The sequence below is a fragment of the Phacochoerus africanus genome, chromosome 9 (assembly GCF_016906955.1).
Source record: "Phacochoerus africanus isolate WHEZ1 chromosome 9, ROS_Pafr_v1, whole genome shotgun sequence".
Taxonomy (NCBI): Eukaryota; Metazoa; Chordata; class Mammalia; order Artiodactyla; family Suidae; genus Phacochoerus; species Phacochoerus africanus.
In genome coordinates, this window is record NC_062552.1 from 81,795,214 (window position 1) to 81,802,224 (window position 7,011).

General features: G+C 39.4%; 1 pseudogene; it reads right to left on the minus strand.

Annotated features, from left to right (window-relative positions):
* Positions 1 to 5,836: 5,836 nt before the first annotated feature.
* LOC125136725 (olfactory receptor 4F15-like) lies at positions 5,837 to 6,776 on the minus strand (annotated as a pseudogene).
* Between the last annotated feature and the right edge of the window lie 235 nt (positions 6,777 to 7,011).

A 7,011-nucleotide genomic window follows, 5' to 3' on the forward strand; every position in this document is an offset into this window, starting at 1 on the left:
AGAAGATGAGAGATGGTATGGATGGTGGAGTTTTTGTGAAAGTGATAATGCTTTGCAGAGCTCCTGAATGAGAGCCTTGTAATTCCACAAGTAAGGAACATAAAACTGAGGAAATTTTTGCCAATGTCAGAGCCACAGATCTTTAGCAGAGAAAGAGTTTGACCATTATAAAAACAAACCTTTAAAAAGAAATCGGTATCACATTGCAGGAAGTAACCCTAGGATATCAATTTGGAAGCATTCCACTGGGCTCTCACATTTTGGGAAGACTGTGGCTCCACAAAATCTTTAGAGTTTTGCCAAGATTATTGTGGCAAGTTCTAGGGGAATTCTAAGGGATTCTTCTAAAATTTCCCTGGCAATTTGAATTTTGAACAGTGGCAAATTTGTCCTTACACGGATGAATTCACATAGACTCAAATCAAGATTCTACTTGAAAACATCTGGAGCTATAAGATGGACAGCCTGGAAATGTCAGACAGATTATCTTCACATAATTTATATCCATGTCAATTCCAATATTCTTTCTTTGATGTTAGTAACTAATTTTGGCATTCTATAATGAGTCCCTTGAATTTTTCAAAGTCCTATGGGGGTGGCTGTAATCATAGCAGCAAACACCTTTGTGAGGGCTTTATACTATTACTCCTTTCAGTGGGGCATTGTCACTCACACACAAACTTCAGTATCTGTGCCATCTCCAATCTCCTAGCCTAGTAAAAAAGTCAAATGTAAGTCTCAAATTAAAGTTATTCAAACTTGCAGAAACATCCACATGAAGGAAGCATTTTCTTTACTTTGTATTTTATTAATTTTTTTTAGTTTTTGCCACACTTGTGGCATATGGAAGGTCCTGGGCCAGAGACTGAATCTCAGCCACTCCTATTCACTGCACTAGGCCAGGGATTGAAACTGCACCTCAGCAGTGACCAGAGCCACTGCAGAGGCAATACCAGATCTTTAACCTCCTACACCACAACGGAACTCCAAGGAAGCATTTTCTCATCTCATTCTCCATCTCCTTTCCATTAACTTCCAATGAATATAGACTATCTTTCCATCTACAAAGAACCAATTCAATCTTGAAGTGTAAATTTCCAAAATTAAGGATGGTTTGTAACATTTATATACCCTGTATCCATAGTTCCTAGAACACTGCATAAGTAGACAATCAGATACCATTAGGAGATACATAGATCAAATACACTAAGTTGCTATAGTTTCCCATGTAAATATTACCATATTTAACTACTTTTGCAAAATGCTAAGAGGAGTGTAACTTTCTTTAGTGTGACTGTCTTTCAATGCCTGTCAGGCTGCAGGACATTCTTAGTGACAACACCAGTTGGTCTCATTCCTATTTTCAACAACGAAGACCCTAAGTTAAAACTGGAATCAGTTAGTCCAAAGTGTATTTTCTCAAGAATTTGCAAATAAGTAGGAATTGCCATGGACTCCATTTTTAAAGGGTCCAGCAATTGCATGTAAAGGCATCCTAGTATCTCCAGTGGTAACAAACTCATTCAATGAATGAAGGCTCTGCAAACCACTTAGATATAATTTCTTACCATAAAGGATGATAAATGTACAATGATCTCCAGGTTCACCAGAGTACATACTAGGAGAAAGGCAATGCAATTTTTGATACTAAAAATTATGACTGTTAGAATTTCTTTTTTACAGCCTAATGATGAAGATAAATTAACACTGGTGATTATGATTTACATAGGCCAGCAAAATGCTTTTATCAAGGCTCAATATCAAAAATCTGTAAACAAAAGTGCAGAGTTTAAGAGATTTTTTTAATGTATCTGGCTATTTTAGTAGCTTCTTTAATTATTACAATATTTTGTTATAAAAAATTTTAAAATTACAAATAAGTATAAGAAGATACTAAAACAACCTAAATCACACCCCCAGGAAGAAATATAACTACTAACATTTTGGCTTATATACATACAGTATTTTAAAAATAGAGCAAGTTTTAAATCCAGTTTTAAATCAATTATTAATCTATCTTGAGCAACTTTCCATGTTATTAAACATTTGTTATATAATATCTGACCTATATGTATATATAATTCCACTGTATTCATAATATAATTTATTTAACTTAGAATTGTTCTGCATCAACAAGGAACTGCAGAAATAGAGGGGAAACATAATATAATCATATTGGCCCTAAATGAAGAAGGGAAATCTAGCACTATTCAGGGATCAATTTTAAACCAACTTTATAAGAAAAAAAACATAATGATGTAAAAGTCAGGCTCCAGAAGCAGACTGCCCAGATTTAATTCAAATTTACCATTTAGCAACATGACAAGTTATTTAGCCTCTCCATACCTTCATCTACAAATCTGTAAAATAGGGACGTTAATAGCATCTATATCAAAGACTGCTGAGAGGATTAAATGAGTTAATACAAGTAAAGCAAAGAGCAGTGCTTGACACATAGTATGAACTCTATATACATTTCCCATTATTACTTTTACCAACACACTGAAGAAGGAAGTAAACTATTAAATCTTTAATTTGGCAGTAGATACAAAGTCAAAGTACATACACAATACTAATAAAAGACAAGATAATGGAGACATATCAAAAGATAATTGTGTGTGTGTGTGTGTGTGGAGAGAGAGAGAGAGAGAGAGAGAGAAAGAGAGACAGAGAGAGAAAGAGAACAAAGAAAAGGTAAGTTTAATGTGCACTACAGGAAAAAGCAAATTTTATTTTAAAGCTAATAGATGTCAAGCAAATAATTATAAGCCAGGAAAGGTACCCAGGCTAACTTTTAAATTAATAAAATCTTTTCAATATCATATTACTTAGTCATAACCATAAATTCTGTGGAGTTCTGTGGAGGTCTCTGAAAAAAATCGAAATTCGAGAGTTTAAGTGACTTAGGGAAGATAAGACAGCAAGTGAAGTGGTGCTATTAGCACCAAAATCTCTAAATTTTAACTGCAAATTTTATGTAATGCTATACTGCCTTTATTTCAGACACTCGTTTTAAGACAAAGACTGATAGCTCAAAAAGCCAGATCCACATAGGGAATAACTCGAATTTGGCCTGTCCTCTTGTTTTTGCAAATGAATATTTATTAGAGCTCAGCAATACCTCTTCATTTATGTGTAGTCTACAGCTATTTGGACACTACCACAGCAGAAGTGAGTGTTTGTATCAGAGACCATATATTCACAAATCCAAACTATTTATAATTTGGGACTTTACAGCAAAAGGATTTGCCATACAGGATCTACTTGGCTAGATAAGAAAGTCAAGAACATTCATTCAACATATGGAACAAAGCATGAAAACAAAATTTGTGAATTAGACTGTGTAAATAACCACAAATTTGAAAGCTGTTTTCTACCTTTTACCCATCACCAAAAGACTGAAAGCCAAGCAGAGCAAGAGAAATGGGAAATACAGAACACTTAAACAGGCATGATGTTAACAATGTACCAACTATAGGGCAGAATAGTTTGGAAAAAAGTAGTGGATATCCTGAGAAACAATCTTATTTACATTATTTAACATGCATGAAATGTGTTAATTGGCACAGTTATTTGGGAACTGAAACGTAAGGGTTAATATAATCTTTGATTTCTATACCATTAGTATAAAATTTCCTTTCTTTTCAGAGAAGAATGTCACACATTCTTCAGTGAGAACAAAATAGACCCACAATCTGGGTAATGAAGGTATATAAACACTTGTGAATAATAGTGAGGAAAGAAATTTTCATATATTGGCGCATGGGGAGTTCATTCTGGCTTAGGCATGATTTAACCCCATCTTGGGTGATACAAAATAGCCTTTTAAACATGCATTATACATTTGTTTTAACCATAGAGTAACTATGCTTTGGGCATTGAAAATGGAGCCAGGGCCATTGCGGATGTGGTTTCAGGCACATCCCTGTATTACTGACAACTTTAAATTTCTGAACTGAATCAGACTAAGAACACTACTAGCCATTCTCAAAACTGTACCTGCTAGGAGCTGCCAGCTGCAACCTTATAGTTTCAAGTTCTCCCCCTTTTAACTCTGCAACCACTTCAGACCTCAACCAATCCTTTCTTAATAATCACCTTACTTCTTGACAGCTCCAAACCTAATTCTTGACATTTTATGTAATTTTGCTGTTTTCACCTTTATAAGCCTCCCTGATTTTGTAGGCTGTGGCACACAATACAAGGACTTCTTGAATCTGTGATTCCTGGACTACGACCCACAGTTTGGCTTAATTAGATGCTTTTCTATTCCTCTTATAAATTGCTTGCTGATTTATTTCCACCCACATTAGAAAGACCATCCCTATTCTGGTTCAAGATGGAGACGAAAACAGGTCCCGGACGCCCCTCCTCCTGTAAACGCCCTGAATCTACAGCTTCGTGTGAAACAATTTCCTCTGAAAAAAAGCGTAAAAACTGGCTGAGCAACTCCTGCACCTCCAGACAAGGAGAGAAACCCCACAGGGAAGCAGGTAGGAGAGGCTGGGAATGGGTCCTGCCTTAAACCCCCCTCCCTCACCCAGAGTCACGACCATAGTTAGCGGGGAACTTGAAACCCAGAGCTTCTCCCTCAGGAGCAAAAGGTTTGAACCCCACACCAGGCACCAACAAATATTAAGACCTGCACCTGAAAAAGGGGCCTCCAAAACGTCTAGCTTTGAAAACCAGCGGGGCTCATTTCCACAGAACCTCTGAAAATTGGCTCTTAAAGGGCTGTGCTCCACTCACCTGTCCCAGGGCTCGGCGCCTGAGGAGCCTTGGATCCAGGGCCACCCAGACTGTGTGGGAGAAGCTCCTTTGCTCTGTGCATGACCTGGAGGGTGGCCTGAGGGGCAGGCAGCTGGTCTGACGCAGAATTGGAGGCCTGCTGGGCGCCTCCTGGAAGGGCGATGGGCGGCGCCATCTTCACGGTCCAGCCACGCCCCCCCGCAGGGATCTCTTGAGGGGGCTTTTTGCAGTCAGCTTTTTTCACTCTCCCTCTGCCTTACTACAGCACCTTATACCTTCTTCTGGAACCCCAGTTTTTGACACTGCCACCCAGGGGACACCTTTAGATCCCCTGGCTCTGGTGGACAATGGGGCTTATGCTTGTGGCCCCTCAGGACTGTATCTATTTGCATTCTTTAAAAGCTACTCCCTGAGAATCTAGTTTACAGTCAGCCTGCTTCTAGCATCCTCCTCTTTGGGACACTGACAGGCCTTGGCACGTCCTCAGTTTCTGGGGCCCATTAAAAATAAAACTGGTTACTTGGATAATCAGAAATATTTGTGACACAACCAAAGTTAGGGCAGGATTGAACCATAGGCTTCATCTCCTATACAAGGCTTCTCCTACAGGACTAGAAAACAGGTGGCTGTTTTATCTAATTCATAGAAACCAATACAGAGAGATAATCAAAAATGAAGAAGAATATGTTTCAAAGGAAAGAAAAAGATCAAACCTCATAAAGATGGTCCCTTCTTCATGAGTATTAGCTAGTAGGGAAAGAAAGTGTATCAGTACTCACTTGGATATTTTGTGTTTTGTTTGTTTGTTTGTTTTTTGTCTTTTTGCCTTTTCTGGGGCCAATCCAGCGGCATATGGAGGTTCCCAGGCTAGGGGTCTAATCGGAGCCGTAGCTGCTGGCCTACGCCACAGCCACAGCAATGCGGGATCCAAGCCGCCTCTGCAAACTATACCACAGTTCACAACAATGCCGGATCCCTAATCCACTGAAAAAGGCCAGGAATCGAACCCACAACCTCAAGGTTCCTAGTCGGATTCGTTAACCACTGAGCCATGATGGGAACTCTGATATTTTGAGTTTTAATAAAGTCATTTATTGATTTTTCTAAAACTGATAAGCTGACAGAACACTCTCCTCACCGCCGTCTTCATCTCCCTGTTCCTGAGTGTATAGATGATTGGGTTGAGAAAAGGAGTTAAAACTGCATCAAACATGGCTAGAAATTTATCCAGATGTGTTGAAGGAGAGGGCCACATATAGAAAAAAATAAGTGGAACAAAGAATAAAAACCACCACAATAATATGAGCTGTCAGAGTGGAAAAGAGCCTTGGATGAACCCCTGAGGAGTGTTTCGGAGAGTGCCAGGATGAAGATGTAAGAGAGGATGAGCAGGAAGAAAGCACCCAAGGAAATGAAGCCACTATTGGCAGTGATCATGAACTCCAGGTTTAGGTATCTGTGCAGGCAAGTCTGATGAGCCGAGGCAGATCACAGTAAAAGCTGTCTAAGACATTAGGGCCACAAAAGGGCAAGCTGACTACAAAAGCCAGTTGGGCCAATGAGTGGGTTAGACCAATGATCCAGGCAACCACTACAGTCAGAATGCATGTTTGTGGGCTCATGAGGCTCAGGTAGTGGAGAGGCTTACATATAGCCACGTATCTGTCATAGGACATGGCGATAAGCAGCACCATCTCAGTGCCCCCAACTGCATGGCTAAAGAAAATCTGAGCTATGCATCCCCCAAAGGAGATGACTTTTTGCTTCCTGAGAAGATCACAGATCATCTTGGGTGCTGCAATAGAGCAAAATATCATATCAATGATGGAGAGATTAGCTAACAGAAAATACATAGGGGAGTGTAAGTAAGGGTCAGAGCTCACAGTGACCACTATGAGGAGGTTTCCCATCATACTAGACACATAAAAAAGACAAGAAAAGCAAAAAAGAAGGAGCTGGATCTCCCAGGAATTGGAGAGTCCCAGGAAAACAAACTCAGACACCACAGACTGGTTGGCTCCACTCATTGGCTCATGTAGTTGTTCACTCTCCTGTCACCTGAAGGTAGAAAACGAGACAATTAAAATTAATACAGTTGTTTTAATGCCATCTATGGAAAAGTTTATAATTTTCAAGTCAAATATTACCTGAGAATTTCACAAAAATCCAGTAGCATCCTTTAGCCACTGTTGCTATAGTTACATATGACAGTAACTGAGTTGCCAAGTGGTCTTGAGTGATCTAAGGCCTGGTACCTCAGGG